The 20,024-nt window shown below is 36.5% G+C and overlaps 1 protein-coding gene across 1 annotated transcript in view; it reads right to left on the reverse strand.

The window, feature by feature from the left end:
* ADGRL2 (adhesion G protein-coupled receptor L2) overlaps window positions 1–18,736 on the reverse strand; it is a 392,820-nt gene extending 374,084 nt beyond the window's left edge. The window contains exon 1 of the mRNA XM_082765657.1: window positions 18,674–18,736. The gene's annotated coding sequence lies outside the window, so the exon portion shown is untranslated. The remainder of the gene's footprint in view (window positions 1–18,673) is intronic.
* Between the last annotated feature and the right edge of the window lie 1,288 nt (window positions 18,737–20,024).

Consider the following 20,024-nt stretch of genomic DNA (forward strand, 5'->3'; position numbering starts at 1 on the left):
CTATCGGATACTACACTGCTTGCAGTGTTTGTTTTTTTTTTTTTTTAAACTCATTTTACAGGAAAGCAACATACATTGTTTTAATTTTAATTGACGCTTTATAATTATGACTTCATTCTTGAGTGTAATAGCTGATGTGAGTTTGAAGGAAAAAGGTCAAAGAACAGCCGTAGCAGAAGTAGTGAGGCCAGAAGCTTAAAAGGTCCAGAAGGGATGAACAAAGGATGGAAGAGTTAAGTGTATGCTGAATGGCACCCTTGCTAATCTCAAATGGATGATGAGCAATGAAAAGCAGTCAGATAGCTGCCTTCTTCCTTTGAATTCACATTCTACATAAAGGAAACTATTTAAAAGGCAGATGTTTAGATCAAAATCTTGTAAACATTCAACATGGAACTGATCAGTCTGGGATTTTTGTCTAGGCCAGGTCACCAAACAGGGAAAGATATGCTACAAATTAAAGAAATAAATAAAAATAATAAAAAACAAACAAGCAACAACACTTTTCCATTATAATAAATTAATCTGATATTAGCAGAGGAAGTTTGAAAATACAGATGAATTTGAATGTGGCAATATCCCTTCCAAGTGAAACTCAACTCATTTGGTTAATGAATAGTTTATCCTTGTAAGGGTTTTACAGTAGTGTGGGACAGGTTTGTGGAACAGAAGGAGCCTCCTCAATAGCTTTTCTGTTATTATTAACAGCAAGCACAGGCAAAAAGGTTCTACATTTGCAAAGCATTATTATTCAAACCTATCAATGCTAAAATTCCTTTTTAGCTAATCTGGCCTCAGAACTGAAACATAGTGGCAGTTCTTGTAGTACTAGTGTTTTGTCCAGACAAGCTCTGGCATAATTCTGACAATGCTTCTGACCCTTAAAATGCCTGGGATTTCAGTTAAAACTGAACTGCAATAGATCTGTGGTGTAGGCAAATACTATGGATAAGCCGTGATACTTCCTTCACATTCATTTTACCTTACTGCTCTGAAAATTCTTGGATGATCAGGTTTTTATTTTTATTTTTTTCCCAGAAAATACAAAAAGTATGGTTTATTATGCACAATGTGAAAGTTCCTTCAAAAAGTGAACATAAGCACAGCTGGATATACAAACAGATATCTGAATATCCAAATATGTGCATGCAAAATGAAAAGGAATTGGTGAACATAGACATGTTCTTCAATGAGACATTTTTATTTTTTAAATTGATAGTGCCTATTATGTGCAAACTGTTTTACATTTTTACAGTTAGCACATGTCAATAAATCCATGGTACATAAAAGAGCACTGCTACTATGGCAGTTATTTGAATTCTATACTTTGTCAAATATATGTACCTCTTAATTCAATAATCTTTACAAGCAATACTCATTGTGGTTTTCAGTATGACACCTGACCTTTTGTTAATGTCAAATACCATTTCACTTTAGCATGTAAAATTATTATATTTCTATAAATATAATCATTATTCTTTGGAAAAAATGTATTAAAGAAATAGAACAGGAAATGCTGATCAGCCAGTCAATTATTTCACATGACAGTGATTTTATGTATTATTGTTGACATTTCTGTGAGTACCCTAAAAAGGCCCACAGTATATAAGAAAATAACAAATGGAAGTCAAAATTCTGCCTTTAATACTGGTCTGTTATCTGAGAGTAGATAAAAAAAAACAAAATTCTGTTGTGCTGATTGGCGAGAAGAATGTAGTATTAAGTTGTTTTTCCAGCAAAGCTAGATAAAATCTCAGGCAGTGGTTATACAATATGTGGTTTGGAACTTTTCTTAAAGGTAGCTAAGTACAATTTACAAAATACCTATTTAACTGTGATAGGTATCTCTGGTTCTGCCTTAAAAAGCAAGCTAGCAACAGGGGAGATAAAGAATTCAGTTCCACATCATTAGGAGATACAGAATTTTTTTGCTGTACTAAGCAAATATACTTGCCACTGAATGAAATGTATCAGTTAAGCTTGATTCTGTTGCTTGACCATTGTATTCACAAACATTATCTATCAATAGATGCTTTTCTTTTCATGTTGACAGTATAAATCTCATTGATTCACGTGGGCATTTGTGTTAGAGGGAGAGTGTGCGTTAAAAAAGACCGAAAATATATGTATTTTTTTACTTATCTCTATATATGTAAAAATAGGAAGAGGTACATTCTTACTGATCAGCTGGATTGTACTGAACAATCTTGCACAGAATGCTGTATTGCACAGAATGCTGTATTGCCCTTTCTGTTGGGATAGACCAAGGCAGAATTTTGCACTGTGGAAAGAAATAAATGTACCTTCTTTTTGTTTGTGATGTGCCTCCAACAGTGCAGCATGTGCCAGAAAATTATTCTTTAAATAGTAACCTTCTTCACCTTCTATACTTGGCATTGACATTGTTTTCTTTATGAGGTAAAGTGTAGAAAGATACAAGACAGTCTTAGAGTGGCTTAGCAAGAGAGTAGTACCAGATTTAGACTTTGTTTATGACATAGTTCTTCTATGAATATGCAAGCAAAAATCAAAAGACTCTCCAGCTTGCAAAAAAGAATTCATTATGAAACCCCACAACAAACCTAATGAGAACTTTAACAATTCCTTATTCAAACATTATATTAGAGGGCAAAAGACTGGCAGAGATGAATCAGTTGCCTTACTAATGATTGTAGGCATCAGCTGCTTGAGATTATTTTGGAATATTTATATGGATACTTTAGGTTCCCCGGCTTTTCGTATGTTATTTATAAGAAGGAAGATGGACTAAAGATGGGCTGAGTCATAATACAGCTGCTTGAAAGGGTCTTTCACCTCCAGAAGTCTTTTTGCTGAAGATAATAGAAGAGTCAACCACCTAGACAGTAATTTTAAAAAACGAACCACTCTCTGGAGAATAGAGAATTTGCCAGAGACAGCATTTTACTACTGCTGTTAGAAACTTTGCTAAATTTGGCCTGGACGTTTTGCTGCTAGACATTCAGTAACTGAAATGACCAATAGAGGCTATTGTCATAGTTTTGAAAAAAACTCTGTTGCTTACTTGTAATTCATTGCTGGTTGCTTAGCTTCCTTAAAAATCAACTCCTCATTTACAGTTGATACAAGTTTTTTCTGTAAAGGCTGAAGAAAAGGTAATGTGACTTATGAAGTTGCTTTTCAGGACACTGATAAAAGGCTTCTTCAAGATCTCTATGAATTCGTTGGTTCTGTTTTCCATCACAAGAAGGTATGACACCAGAGCTCTGACAGAGGAAGGAGGTCATTGGAGTGCTTTTCAACCCATTTCAGGCAAAATGAGCTGGGTTAGCTCATACTTGCCTTCAACAGTCCATTAAGCTTTCCTAGCTCATTTTGCCTGCAATGCAAAGGAATGTGTACCACAAACTCCTCCATAAGCAGAGATGGGAGGATGGCAGCTTCTTGCAAAGGGAGGTGGTAGACCACTGGGGTGAGAGCTATTTTCCGTTGCTTGATCAGGAATGCTTTTCCATGAACTGTTAAGTCAAAGCAGACAGAGCACTACCTTTTATGCAATACAAGCTAAAATCTAGCCATGTGAAGATAGTTAAGAAGTCTTTGTAAAGACTGGCACTCAATGAGGGATCTTTAGTCAAAATCAACCGTTAGCTGACATCCAGTTTAAATAAGAGTTATCATGGATAAACTCTTAACTTTAAAGACAAAAAAAGTGAATGTTTAACTCAAATCTTACTTGCACCATAATATATGGGTATGAAAGCAGGAAACCTACCACATCGACAAATGTCTTTGGAAGAAAATGCCTTTAAAAAATACGAGGTAATAAATTACACGTGCCAAGATTCACTGGAAAAGTAAACAACTTATCTCTGTAATTTTTTAGGAAAGTGCATGGAGATATCTGAGAACTATGGGTTTATCCACTGAAAACTTTCAAAGACCAAATGATGTTGGGACATAAGAATGCATAAAGTCTTCTGGATAGATGAAGACAAAGAGCCCCGGCCATTCTTAACCACAGACTAATAAATAGATTACATTTGATGGTGCAAGAGAGTATTCAATGTCTTCAGACAGAATCATATACAGGCATTTTATTTCAAAATCAGTTTGAAAAACATCCACTATTTCACAAGGATCTTAAAAATACAGTTTTGTCCAATAGGACACTTCAGCCTATATTTAACCTTTAACAGTTGAGTCATTCCACGGTTCTCAGAGTTGAACCAAAGTAAGTGCTTTTGCCTTGGGATTTCAGTGCTTATAGACCCAATTATGAAAATTCGTGAGACCCAAATGTAATATTTGATGTTACACGTAGTTTTTCTTCCTCACATGGTGGCATATGCAGAACTGGATCCTTAGCCAGAAATAACAGCTAAGAACAATAAACCTAATGGCAGAATGTGAGAGGTACTAACATTAAGGTACAGTAATATGTATTATATGAGAATCTTGTACACATCACATTCTCTTTTCAGTTGCAAATTTATCTCTTTTAATGTGAGAGAATGAAGTACAGGGAGAGATAAGAAAGGGAAAATGACACCAAAAACCTAACTGGTTTAGCTTAAAATGCAGCAGTGCCTACTGCTTTGTTAAAGGAATGTAACCTGCTGGTGACAGCAATCATGACTTGACAGAGGATCAATCACAAGAGTTACAAGTGCTTTGCCCTTTTCCTGATATGTGACAGTTTTGGAAAACAGCATCCTAGATAATCCCTTGTGGAACAACTTTCTGGATTATCTCTAGTGAACCTAGTTTTCCTACAGAAACATGAATATACTTCATATTATTAGCCCCAGTTAGGATAATAGCACTGGTAACAATGAGATTCAGAATCTTAACCAGAGAGCTGTAATGGGCTTCGTAGTAACAAAAGGCACCTTGAACAAACAAAATAAAACAACAAAAATGTTTAAAGCTACCTGCAGCTGCACTGTGCAGCTCTGAGGGGAACAGTTTTACTGACTGTGAGGAGTTTGATTCATTCCTTGTGATTCTTCAGGTTTTAGCCAGTATAACTTTAATGAAATAGCCAGTTCAGTTTCCTTGCAGACACTCATTTAAAATTGGAATATCACCACAGTGAGCCAGACCCCTTTTATTTTTGCAGTATTCATCCTGTTACTACATGCATGGGTCCTGCATTAGCAAAGTCTTCCATGCCCAATGACCAGAAGAAGATTTGAAAGATTAGGCTACACAAAGTTTTGAAAGGATTTCCCAAGTTTGATATTTGCACCTGTGCAGCACTCAAAGGACAAAGTTTAGCCCTTAATATTATTTTATCCTGGCGGCATTTTAATATATCCAGGTTTGATTTTGCATCAACTCCTAACTCCTTAACAGTTTTAAATATGGTTATGACATACTGCTGGGGTCACTGAACAATGTTAGCTAAACATCCAGAGTGTGATACTTGATTACAGTTAAGCTGCTCCAAAAGGCAACAGGAATCCATGAGGAAATTGCTAGAGAGAGAATTTTTAAAGAGTCTATATGGCTGGAAATTCATATAGCTTATTAACATATATTTTAAGGATATTGATTCCAAAGAAGAAATGTACCCACAAAGAGAGACCCAAGATAAAGGCTAATGTGTAAATTGCTTTAAAAAGTGTAGTTACTGTAATTACATGGAGCATTTTACAAGCAACTAGGGACTGCTTTGGATAGATGACTGAAATTTAATCAGTATCTGGCACAGACTGCCTTTCTTTCACACCTCACGTTTCTGAAGTACTATTCTAGGGAAACCTGCTAGAATTGCGAGCCTTTATTATCACATTAGATCTCCCTATGCAGTTTTCAAAAGAATGACTTCCTCAGATATCAGAAAAGGTATGGGTCTGGGTCCTTTTCCCAGGAGCATATGTCTTTCTCTGCTTTTTTGGGGGCAAACTTCATTCAGCTATCCATTCTCAGGTTTGTAATCACATAGAACATTATTAATAAAATACATAAAACTTTGGTTGTTAATGCAGCCACCTGAGACTACAAGATAAAGGAGGAATGCACAGTGCTTTGTACTTAGAAGGCACAGACACTTGTGCTAAACCTTTTATAAAATACAACTTATTACTTCTACGGGCTTCATTTTGTTGTTTGTATGAGCTGCCAAGTAACTGTCAGTTAAGAAAAGGAAGCCCCAAATGATCTATGCCTTTTAAAGCAAGAAGGAAACAGAAAATAATTAGATATGGTAAATGTGAAAATTGATCTATCTAAAGAGTGTGCAGTTTACAAGCAAGGAATCAATCAGTTTACACCAAGTAGATTAAAATCATGTATCATTATTTTTAATGGTTCAAGATGTAAAGGTCTGAAAGTCTAAATAGAATTCCTGATGATTACTTTTATTAAAATTCTGAGTATTGGAAGCAATACAATGGCTGTGTAGATTGATTACTATATTATCTGTTTCGTAGAAAAATAATATTCTTGACTTGCTGGTGTTTCTAAAATCCTCATTACTATGCCTATATACTCTGTCTCTGGAGTAAATTAAAGCATTTCCTTCTTTTGTAGTGTAGTTTGCTTAAAGTTGGATTCTTAGAAATACTGGGACTATGCTGTGACATCTATGTTCCGGAGATCAATTTATAGCTGTTAAAGATCATGAAGAATTGTCCATTAAAACAGTTACTGTTTGACAAATAACAACATTTGTGTTTAGCCTGGATATTTATCAAGCAGATGGAGCACTTATTCCTGATGTCTAAATGAAGGTCTGCTTGAACAAACTTATTAATCAGTTAGTGCCAGGTCTTAACCACCTGTCTTATTTAAAACAAAACAAAACAAAACCAAACACCTGAAACTTTACATATATTAAAATTGCACTCCTGATTTTATAGCACTGGGAAGTGCCCATGTTAAGGTATTATTGCCATGGGCCATACCATCAACAAATAGTAAAAGCTCCCCCCAAAATTATTTTTTCTTGAGAATTGCTTGCATATTGTTTTAATCCAAGACTATGGCTCTTACATATGCAATACATATGTGTATTGCATTAGGCATACAGAAAACTCAAGCAGATCATGCTTTTGCTCAGATGGAGCAATTGTGCTGTTATTGAAGTCGGCAGGAACACTGCTTCTGACCTCAGTAGCTTTTCAGAGGTTGGAAACTCTGATTCACAGAAAACTTCCATATTAAAAAAAAAAAAAAAAAAAAAAAGTTCTGGACTGGAACAAAATAGAAAAATGATCTTTTAAGTATATCTTAAATATTTGTGAGTGAAAAACATTTTTGATTAAGCAAAATATTTTGGCAAAATGTATATATATTTTTTTTGTTATCTAAGATTGTGGCATCAAAAACATGTAAACAAAAATCATTTCTAAAATGGTTTGTTCTGAAAATACCAATACATTACCAGTTTCCCTCCTACATTTGTTCCCAAAGAAAACATCGGTTAAATTGACACCATTTTGTGGAATTTATCAGCACTGCCAGAACTGCATTCAATGAAAGAAGATGGTTTCATCAAAGCTGTTCCAAGCAGCTTAGTTGTTGAATCCACAGGGAGAAAAGCAAGCTTTACATAGGTCCCAGTTACAAAGAGTCTACTGTTTGTTAGTAAAGGATCAGCATAACTAAATGAAGAGGTATGGCTAAGACAAAAGTTTCTAAGGAAAGCTTTGTGGCTCATTGTGCTATTTCATTTCTCTGGGAATTGTGCAAGAGGTGTCAAATGTGGATTGCTGTTCAAATGAAACAAGTGCACAAGTATTTGTTTTCTGTTCACTGTTCAAAATACTATGGGTATAAAATACAGTTTAACAGCAAATTATGATTTTGGTCTCTGTATTTTATCACGTGTATCCTGCTTGCAGTACCAGCTCTGGTTCTTAAGCAGAGGTTCTTAAGGATAACTTCCACGGAACTTATTTCAAGAAGGAATGAATAATAGGAATACCATTTTCTTCCATGAATAATTACATACTCTGTTTACGTAACATTTATTTTGCAAAGCTATATACAAATATTAACCAAAGAATCATCACAACATCCTTGTGTGCCAGCTTTTACACATAAAAAAATGAGGAAAAAAAAAAAAGAGAGAGAGAGAGAGAGAGAGATAAAACACAGTACCTCTTTAGTCCTGTAACTGGGGTTTCAAGCTACTGAAGTGATGCAAATAACAATAATGCAATAATGGTATGGGAGAAACCTTTCAAGTTTGAGTGTCTAACTGGCTTGATTTTCATAGGTTTAGACTTCTGAGTGCTCATAGCTTCCTTTGAAGTCAATTGAAAATGTGAATGTCAGCACACATTAAAATCAGACCACTAATTTAGATGCTTAATCATGAAATTTAAATTCACAACTTTAAGTTTGGAAAAATTGACTTAGTTGACTTTTCTAGTGTCAGAGCAAGGAGATTCCTTGTTTCCAACACCTCTTCACAGAGATTCTAGCATAGACCCTATGGGCTAAACAAATAGATCATGACCATGATCATGTCACATACACCGTGACAGATCCATGCAGCCAAAATAAGTTGGTGTGGGCGGGGATTGCTTCATGATATCATAGTCCAAAGATTTGTATGAGATACTGCAAGAATAAGAGACACGGCCCTTCCTTCCAGAGCAGTCCAATAGTGAAAGGAGCTGATACAACACAGCTTCAGGGTAAGGACTTGGAAGAAGTCTGGTCATTTTACACAAACTGCTCTTCTCATCCACTTGCTCCTTACCTCCTACCATTTTACGGAGCAAACCCTCACAAACCTGACTAGAATAGGTGTGTTATTTTCTACAAAACTACTCTGGTTTAGCTTGTTTTTAGTCTTAGCAAGTCTCAGATACAGTGCAGCATGAGGAATTCATCTTTCTATGTACATAGGATACAATTCTGGTTGTTAATAGAGAGATTGAGGAGTACCTTCCTCATCAGCTGACAGTCACAGGAGATGACCACAGTACAGAAAGGGCATTCCTTGATCTGTATGACTCCACAGCTTTGATGAGGTAGCCAAAGTTCCCTTTTATGTTATGTCTGCAGCAAAAGCCAAGGAGTGATGACTTGAACACACTGTGGCTCTCAAATATTGAATCTGGTTAAGGCTGGTGAATTCTTTTTAGTACCTACTCTCTCTATATCTCAGGATATATTCTGCCACTCAGTAGAAGCCAATTTGTAGTATGAATTGTTAAATGCTGAGAACCCAACATACGTGTCATGCGTGTTTCACAGTGTTCTGGGCTAGTTCTAGCCTTGTCATCAGTGCACACAACTGGTCAAATTTCATCAGAGCCATTCATGAAAAATATAATCCAATTTACTGATATACAGAAGCAACAAGGTTATTTCCAGTTGTGGGCCAAAGCTCAGTGCTTTGGGAGGATGGGGAGAGTTGCTTCAAGAGCGCGTACTGAATTTATGTGCACCCTGAGGGAGGTACACCGTCTGTGCACTCCCCTGGTGGTGCTGTATCTTGGTACTTCCAAGGCCAGCTTATGTCAGGAGTTTGCCTATAGTGTAACTAACTCAGTAAGGTGAGCACTACTCAAACAACTTGACCCTATAAACCCATGAAACAAAATAAATGGAGAAGCTGGGAGTTACAGTAAGCTAAGCTCAGTTATGATAAAAAGTTGGTTGATCCTTTTAATGTTAAGGAACAAGCACTAAAATCTCGCTTGCTAAGGCCCCGTCTGAAAGTCCATCCCTGAAAGAATGAAACAGTAGATTACTGTTACAGCTGTGCTAAAGCTGCACGAAGTCCAAATGATATTGTAAATAACTAAAGTTTACCATGGTTCAGCGTATTTTCTTTCCATTACATTTTGGGACAGAAAGAGGCATATGGAGATCAGAAAAGAGTCAACTTAAATTGTGATGCTTACAGCTTTAATTATGAGCAACCCCAAGTCTCTATGTTTACAGAAGAGAGATTACCTACATGGTATTTGAAAACCATTGGGTGTAAGGTTATAGTGGTAAGAGGCAAGTCTAATTTTCTTTCATACTTAGGATTTAATAGTTACAGAATTCTGCCCAAGGGAAAAAAAGTGAACAAGTAGTAACTTGATATTTATTCTACACAGACGTAAAGAAAGCTTAAAGAAATACACCATGTCTGAAACATTGGCATGTATAACTATTTTAATTGTGATGTTGCTTTTCTAATAGACTTTTCTGCTATGGTACAGGTTTAAATAGTTGAAATACTTTCCTGCCAAAAAAAACAACAACAACCACCAACCAAGCTAACAAACAAAAACCTCCCACCCCTACCAAAAAAAAAAAAAAAGTTTTTAAAAGCTTATGATGGATTTATTAACTCTTATGATGGATTTATTAACTCTGCACCAAGTTTGTACAGTCTTACGCTGAGAATAATGTATTATAATTTGTATAATTATACATTTCCTAGTCCAGATCATTTTATAAATATGGACTCCCTCCACTGCTGATGTTTCTTCTCTATTCTGGAGGGTGTTACTTAAGAATCCTGAGATGTTACCAGGTGCAGGTACAATTCAAGTACGGAGATCCACAGTCCTGGCATTTTGACTGCATTAAATGACCAGGAAACTGGTGTGATGAACAGGGCAGTGGTGGGAAGCCTTAAGTCTGCTTAGTCCTCCTGCCAAACCTGTCTGCTGAAACATTCTTGTAACACAAAGTTAGTATTTTTTTTTTTTTTTTTAAGATGGAAATGGAGGCATAGTTAACGAAGGAGGTTTACCCATAAACACGTGGAAGGTCATGGCAGAATCAATATGTAGAGAACAAGTTTATCGTTGCTCTTAGTTTGTCCTCACTTGCCTGGACCTCCTCCTGACACTAGATGTTGAGTGCCTGACTCAGCACAGTTTTTTATTTAATAAGCTTAAGCTAAACCCTATATGAAATACAGGGGGCATTATTTTAAATTTATTTATTTTTACAGTGGATAATTTTCTTTTTTATCAGCATTTCTATTCACAGCATTTGGTCTCTCAGTTCCTTTTTTAACATGAGAATTGTCTTTTGTGTTGCATTTTAAGCCAAATTAAATTATAAAAATACTCAGTTGTGTAACTATCAACAACACAGTATTTCTTCTTATTACAGTGACAAACAGGAATACATTGGAAAAAAATAATTGTGAATCTCATTTCTGATCCTAATGAAGCAAGTAACCCATTATACCAAGGTTAATTTGTTGACTCATGATTTCCACTTATCCAATGATATACTGAATCATATGAACAAACCTCTACATCTAATCAGTTTTTTTATTGAATCCTGACCTTTTATACACCTTCTTCTTGATTATGAATGACAGTGACCTTTATCTAATTTAAAACACACATACTGATGCAAAAATATGCAAAGTACACATGTAAATTCTGAATTAAGATGAAGATGTTCATAATCTTCCGGGGAGAAATTGCTTTAGAGAGAGATGTTTATATTAGGGCCAATTGAGGGTATGTGGGTAGAAAAAGTGAATTAGTCAGAACTCAGATGGGCTTGGATGAACAGCTGTGGAGATGCTGAAGTCTGTTTAGATTTTCTGAGCTTCTATTTAGAATCCTGAAATGTCAATATAAATATCAAATTTTATTATGCTATTCAGCATTTTACATGTTTCATGAAATTATCAAAATGCAATAAAGTCAGGTAAAATACCTCCTCACCTAAGATTTAGGAAACTTTGCCTTATTCCATTTTTGTTTCACTTAAAATATATAATATTAATTTTCTGTGACACTAAAGCTGAATTAAATTCACAACATCATAAAAGCTGAATGGTTCACTTTGCCATTTATCTCATTAAAGAGGAATGCTGTGAGTGTCATCTGGAAATGGTCTTTTTAGTCCAGGATATAATTAAGGGCTACTGTAAATACTGAAAAATAAATAAACAAATAAAACTGTGGAGTGACTTCCACAGAAAAAGAACTCCTTAAATTTCCTTTTGCTTTTCCCTGTTCATTACTAATGGGTCTGCACTGGAATTACTAAAGATGAACCCAGCCATGGGCGCAGTCTGAACTGCTGTGTAATCCTATAATCCACTCTCTCTTTCCACAAGTCACTGCTTCCTCTGAATTGCTGCAAACCTAAGTTGTAGACCAGCAGCTTTGTTCTAGCCTTTCTATTAAAATAAATATATCACAGAATCACAGAATCACAGAATTTCTAGGTTGGAAGAGACCTCAAGGTCATCGAGTCCAACCTCCAACCTAACGCTAACAGCCCTCCACTAAACCATATCCCTAAGCTCTACATCTAAACGTCTTTTGAAGACTTCCAAGGATGGTGACTCCACCACTTCCCTGGGCAGCCTGTTCCAATGCCTCACAACCCTTTCAGTGAAGAAGTTCTTCCTAACATCTAGCCTAAAACTCCCCTGGCTCAACTTAAACCCATTCCCCCTCGTCCTGTCACCAGGCACGTGGGAGAACAGGCCAACCCCCACCTCGCTACAGCCTCCCTTGAGGTACCTAAAAAGAGCGATAAGGTCGCCCCTGAGCCTCCTCTTCTCCAGGCTGAACAAGCCCAGCTCCCTCAGCCGCTCCTCGTAGGACTTGTTCTCCAGGCCCCTCACCAGCTTCGTCGCCCTTCTCTGCACCCGCTCAAGCACCTCGATGTCCTTCTTGTAGCGAGGGGCCCAAAACTGAACACAGTACTCGAGGTGCGGCCTCACCAGAGCTGAGTACAGGGGGACGATCACCTCCCTAGCCCTGCTGGTCACGCTGTTCCTAATACAAGCCAGGATGCCGTTGGCCTTCTTGGCCACCTGAGCACACTGCTGGCTCATATATATATTTATGTACACAGCAAATTTGCAAAACTTGGTCTAAAGACTGTCAAAGCACAAATCTAACAAACGCATTCCTCTGAGAGACTCCAACCAAACAGTACCTGGCATTAGCATGTACTTTCATGATTAACAACAGGGGGTTGTCAGACTGCTATTTCTGAAATAAACAGATTTATCCTGACAGATAATCAGCAGTTTGCACTACTTAATACATGTTATCATCCACCACTGACATCATTACATTAAAAGCACACTTACTATAATCTTTTGTAGGAAATTAAACAGGTTTTATGATAGACATTTGATGGACTTTTGGGGGGATAGAGTAGAGCCCAGGGGAGAGACTGGAACATTAGAGAGAAGCTACATGCCAAACAAGGCAGGGAAGACCCCAAGCAATACTATGTTGTATTTAGTTTTTCAGAATCGATTAGTGTAATTTCTAAATAAATTAAAACCAAATGTTCTGACTGTCAACCATGTCTTGCACATTTAAGCAGCCTTTTATAATATCCTTGTCAGTCCTTCTTACTACCTCAGTGCTTTTCTGTGTCTCCCTGTCTGTCCTTCTGCCTGCTCCACATAAAAACTAGCCACATATCATGGTTGTGAAACATATCTGATCTTGCTGTTCACAGATGTATTTTTAGAGGTCAGTAGGTGGACCTCGGGGATACCATTGGTCAATGCTATTGAGCACTACCATCATAATTTTCTGTCCAGCTCAACATTTCTCTTCAGTAGCTTTCATGTTTCTCTGTGTGGACTATCCCTTCTTCCCCTGAAAAAGGAGACACTGTGTTATCCATAACTCACAGGACAGGAGTGCAGAAGCTGCTGAAACTATTATTGATGGAAAAAACTGGCACAGACTAATTCAAGGTCAATGTCTGTGATTTGCATAAAATGCAGAACGTCATTTATAAATGTGTCCTCCCTTCCACGCTGTCCTGCTCATTTAGCTGGCTTTTTCTGCAGTGACCAAGCTTGGACTCAACAGGGAAAATGAAGTTTAAATCAGAAAAACTTAATATATCTCCCTTGTAATCTCCAAGTGAACTATTATTGCCTCAGCTGGGAAGGTGACAGGAATTACATACTCCCAGGTTCAATGGAGCAAATTTTGTAATTTCTTTTTTATTTTTAATTTTAGGTTGTTGGTTAACATTATACTACTATTGTTCTGTGAACTCACTGCTAATTCAAAGACTAGGTAACAGAAACTACATGGGTTCTGTTACTTGACTTGAACAAGCATTTCATTCTCTTCCTTAACATGCAGTTTCTAAGTCATAAACTTTTCTATAGATGTAATTCAGATACCTAAGTCCTGGCTCCAGTGGCCTGTTGCAACTAGCTTTTTTTCCCCAGAGACAGAAATTTCATCCCTCTTTCAGTCCTTTGCCTCACATAGAACACATGTTGTTTCTTCTACCCTCCTCCTTCATAACTCGGTATGAACAGAATTAAGAAATAGTGGCTAGTTACTGAGGGATCCAGGTTTATCCATTCACATCCATAGATTTTCATGTAACATTCTCCCTAAGGTTAAAAAAACAGACAAATGAAAAAAAACCACCAACTAAACCATCAGAATTAAGACAGTGAGTAAAGTTCTTTATGATTGTAACCTTTAAGTAAGTGGCAGCATCATGCAGACTTTAAATTCATCTTAATTCATATGTACTCTTTGTAGAGTTATAAAATCTAACTTTCAGAAATATTTATGTATTGGTTAAACATCTTTTTGCTCTTTATTCCTCTCCGTAACATTCCTATCTCTGTTATTGAAACTAATGCTGAATTTCACCACAGATCTTTTGCCTCAGGTACACTGGACAAAACTCATCGTCTGATATTCTGATGTGAAATTGAGAAAGAAATCCTAATGTAACCAAGTCATTTCAAAGGTTTTGTTATTTTTAGTTTTAAAAGTGTTGAATTTCTACTGACCTACATTCTGCATATTGCTTGTACTCAGTGATGTTTGAGGTTGTTTAGATTTTTTTGTGTTAGATATTTTGTGTCCAAAGGTCAAATAAGCATAGCTTTTGAGTCAGATACCTACTGGCTGCATTTCTAATAGTTAATCTTTTCACACTGAGAGAAATAAAAAAGGGGGAGACAGTTCAAGCTATCCCAAATAAACAGACAGAAGTAAAGCAACAATTACTTTTCCTTTGTGGACTGCTCTTGCTCATTTCTTCTCAAGAGATAACACTCTCTGACATAATGTCAGATAACCATGTTCAGTGTTTCACAGATTTGCCATTTAAAGATTCATTTCCACTCCACTTATTTTCGTTTTATCTGCCCCTGTTTTGGTGCATTTCAGCTGTGAAAATTTTCATGTAGACTCCCCAGAACAGGTACTGGGGAGAGAGGGAAGCAGAAAGTGTCCAACATTGCTTAAAAAACCCCTCTAGAAATAATAAAAGGAGTGCGATAGGACAGAAAAATAAAATGTTCTCATGAGAATAGCTGTTTGCATAAAATCCTCAACTGTTACTGAAGCTTCAATGGAGCTCCTGGGGAAGATGGATATATAAAGCCTCAAGTTAATTTAAGTCATTACCAAGCATTTTACATCTGCTGAAGAATTCCAAACATACAAAAGGATGTCAATCTAAACCTTCAGACCAAAATAAATAAATAAATAAATAAGGATCGACTTCAAAGGCTGTCAGTAGGCGAGTTATGGATCTGATTCAGCTTTTAACCCCTAGAGGTATAAGCATGCTTTATTTGCAAAAGAAATGCAAGATCTGTACTCTACAACATTACATTTTAACAATGTACTCTACAGTACAAGGCAATGATATAAAAGGAGAGTATGACGTAATTGTGTATAGGATTTGATGAGAAGCTGTGAGAAACGTATTCTTTCTCTGCAGTTATAGAAAAAAAACAATGACAAATCATTGACCGAGGACTTTGCTGACGATTTTTTGACGAGTTTTTGATGAGTTTTCCCATTTATAGCTGTACATTTTCTCAAAGGCTCTATCACTCGCTTTTTAGGATTCCCAAATTTTCTTCCTTCTCTAGAATATTTTTAAGGTATAACTCAGCAAATGTACCTGTTTAGAGCTGAGAGAAGCTAAGGCCTTTGAGAAGTTGGATGGAACTTATTAAAAAGCTCTGTAGTATCCTTTTAAGATGGTAATTTACCTTTTTAAGTGTCTTCTGTAAAACCAGCAGAAAACAGCCTGGTGGAAGTAAGAGCCCTGCACTATATAAAACTACAAGGTTTACCACATCTTATAGATTCTGTTGGAAAGCTCTGTACAGTAGAGTGTAAGGTAACTTGGAGATGTTTGACTGAGTTACTATAGCAATGGCAAGTTCGTAGAGGCAGGGGAAAAAAACACACCAACAGAAAAAAAGGAACTGGTCATAGAAAGACACTGACAATTTTCTTTAGGAAACTGTATAGTACCAACTAGCCTGAAATGAAACATAAAGGTTCACTCCTTTGAGAGTTTGCTGAAAATACATTCAGAGGCCTAAATAATATAAAACACCTGATTTCTTCTGAGTTATTTCTGTGTATTTAAACTGAGTTATGACAAGTGAACCTGGTGAACCTACAAGGAGAATTGAGTACATAATTTGGAAATAACTGTATGAAATGCTGATGATGACTCACTAAGGAACACTTTTGTCCCTGTAATGCATTGGGTAAAACGTGGAAAGGAAGCAGGAAATAACTGTCTGCTGCAACAATATTTTAATCCACTTACAAAAAAATCTTCCTCAGAAAGACCTATTTCTCCCTTTTCATATCTCCATTGGTGAGTCATCTAATCTCATCACTGTACATCACTAAACTCCACAGGGATCACCTTTACTTCCCAACTTTATCCTGGCCAGAGATTCAGTCAAACAAAAAGATCCTTACTGTCTTTCCTTAACTTCAGATACCCTTCCCTTCCTCCTTCTGAAAACGTAAAGTCCTTTTAATATATATATTTTTTTCCTTCTGGGGAGAGGCAGAATAACTTCCCATAAATCAGAATTTCTTTGCGTGGTGCAAGTTGGTGGCAAGAATATATTTCTTTCTCTCTGCCTAGAAAGGATTCTAAAATTTTACTTTTAAAACTCTTAGATCAAAATACATATTTGTTCTCCCTTGGGAACAGCAATTTACTTAAAAAATTCTGCACTTGAAAGAGTTAATAAAAATTCTAATTACAGGATAAGAAAGAAAGGTCAGAATCCACTTACATCATTGTGAAGGGCTTTTATTACACACGGCTATAAAACATACTTCTTTTTTTTTTTTTTTCAGTTGCCATCCTCACAGGGTAACCTGCATACCAATAGGATCTCCAAAATGCCATGAAGCAAATGATATTTATCTGCTAAATTCTATGTACAATAACCTAACAAATGCCAGAGAAAGAAAGATTGCCCCCTGCACAGTAATACTTGTGTAGATGTCTTCTTTATGCTAACAATGACAAGGCTCTCTAGGTTTGTACTGTACTCCAAAAGCTGAATGCATTTTTTTTTTTTCAAAAAGCACATTGAATATCAAAAAGAAAGATACACAGTTTAGGCACTGAAATACTTTGTCTAGGGAGTAAGTACTCTCTCCTGAAACAGGCTAACTAAAAATACCCAATCCAGAAAGGTAAAACTGAAAATTTATGCCTAAAACTGAAAATTTATGCCTCAAGTCTTCTTGCAGATATTAGACAGGATATGTTTGAGAGTATCTATGCCCCTCTGTCCTGTCTGGCCAACTAAATTTTCATTGTAAGCTCTGTCTAAGGCTTCACAGAACTGTTATTTGATTAACTTGGATGTGTTAGATAGTAAGTCTATAAAAAAGCAGGGTGGCTCCAGATCTAATCATTGTTATTTCTTAACTCCAGCTGTGCAAGAAAACAAACAAGAACTTTATTCTGGAACAAGTGTAAGTCAAAATATTTTTTTTTTTTTTTTTTAATTTTTTTATTGTAGTGCTCTTCAAATACATAATTTGTTTTGGTTTAACATATCAAAAGTTGTTTTTACAGTTATTTTAATCATATGCATTCCTAAGTTCTGACAACGAATTCAAAGAAATATATATACATAAATGCAAAATTTACTGTCCACTTTCAGAAAAACAGGGTGTATTGTCAGATACATTACTTCAATATTTTGTGTGGCAGATGCTAAAGGTTGCCATGTAGCTAATAAGGTAGTGCCTGACTTTCCTTTTCTTAAGGAGTTTTTTAAGAATCATATCCAAACAGTTGGTTTTGAGTTGTACTTTGCAAAGCAAGCTCTGCCTGTCCAACCTCTCTAAACAATAGATATTAACACAGAACTGTGAGGGTTCCATTTCACTACTTCTGCTGGCAGTCCTATTAACAATATGTTTATCTTGTGGTCTAAATTTATGACAGGCCCATTTGCAGTCAGGCCTGGAGTTTCCCTGTTTACAACACTGCAGAGTAAAAGGTGACCTTTTTATTTTTGTTTAAAACCTTTCAACAGTTTGTTCTGCTCCAAAGTTAGCACCTTAATAAGGTTTCAGACCAGAAAGCCTTCATGATGCTGTTTTCTGTTGGGGGGTACAGATCACTGCAGTAACTTACATACACATTAGAAGACATTTTAAAAATAAAATACAAACTTGAGTGAAGACTACATTTGTAGATTAGAGAGCTGCTATGCTAAGATCATATCTGCTGTTGTTAGGAAAAGTGTGGGGGTGGGGGGATACGTAGCTGGCTAAATAAACAGAAAAACAGCCAATTAAACACTTGCACCTATACATAGAAGTAACAAAAGCATTAGGCACCTGGCACAATTCTGTTATGACCTAAGTCTGACAACAATATGCATCATTACAGTGGGAACTGATAATGAGCAAATACTGGAGGCATTACATGTCTTTAGAAGAATCAGACTTCCTACCTTAGTAAGACTGATGGAAGGTAAGTCTCCCTTTAAAGAAAGTTGTAAGTAAAACCAGGCAGCAGTTGCAGTAAATTGAGTCCTTTCAGTCACTGTATACATGCAGCAGTTCTGCAATAAGGGAAAAATATAATGGGAGGAGCAGCTGTGAACGAGTGACCTCCTGAAGCTGAGTTCTCTTTGTGAATCAAGCACTGGGAGCCAGTGCCTCTGATTTGCATGGATTATCTCCACTTGAACAGATACATTTAAATTAACTGGCACAGGGGCACAGGGATAAAAAAAAAAAAAAAAAAAAAAAAGGAAAGGGAAAAAAAGGAAGAGTAAGTGAGTGAGCAAAGGAAAGCGGGGAGCGAAGGAGAGTGAGGAAGGAGAGAGGAGATCGGGGCGCTTGGCTGGGTATGCTGGCTCAGGCAGAGCTGAGTCTCAGAAGAGCTACAGCTCCCTCTTCATGTCACAGTTGTAAAATGAGGAAAGCTGTCATTATGGTCGACTTTATAACAGATCTCCCTCCTACCCCCCCAACTTCTGATGGTCCATTTGATCAGATTTCTATAAACACTTAATAACTCAGTCTGTCATGCAGCTAGGGTTTTATACTGCAAGTCTCAGATGCTTATAAATCTGGTAAACCCTGGTAAATGATTTTAAGCATGGAAATATTTTGATCGGAGTAATTTGTACAAACTGAAATGGGATATTTCCAAGAATGCCTTGACAAATTTATTATCTGTGAGTGTGCGGGTGTCTTTAAAATAGTTAAGGGAAGGCTGGACTCAAGTGCTTCTGTTCGGGGGGATCACGGACAGAAGCTGGTGTGTGCTCCAGCCAGTGTTTTCAATGTTATCTAAAATCTATCAAGACAAAAGAGAGACAAAAAATTTGCATTCAACCACTTCAGAATTTCTCCCTTATTACCATAAATACCACAAACATTACCTGTTGCACATTCCTGATTTGATTTAAATGCAGTACTTAAGCTGATTAGAGAATTATGATTCTGTGTTCAACCCTCTTGAACCTGCATTCAATCCAAGAAGAAGCAAAACTAAACTTTGTTTCTTTTGTTTAGAGTACTTCCAGTAACTTATTCTTACACCATAATATAGAATTTTGTGAACCTTCACATGTAGTCATTCTACTTAGAAATTATCCCAAAAGTCAGGAAAGCAAAGTAAGACAGCTGGTCACATGCCCCTTCACCACTGGTCAAAAATAAGAATGAATGCAATAAATATAATTTCAGAAATATTATTTGGTGAGATTTTGTGGGACAAAATTTCCTATATTGGCAGTTAAAACAGTTAAGCTGAAATTTGGCCTGTAGGAAACATGTCTTCTATAAAATGTC

Source organism: Aythya marila, assembly GCF_965140915.1.
Source record: "Aythya marila genome assembly, chromosome: 8".
Lineage (NCBI taxonomy): Eukaryota > Metazoa > Chordata > Aves > Anseriformes > Anatidae > Aythya > Aythya marila.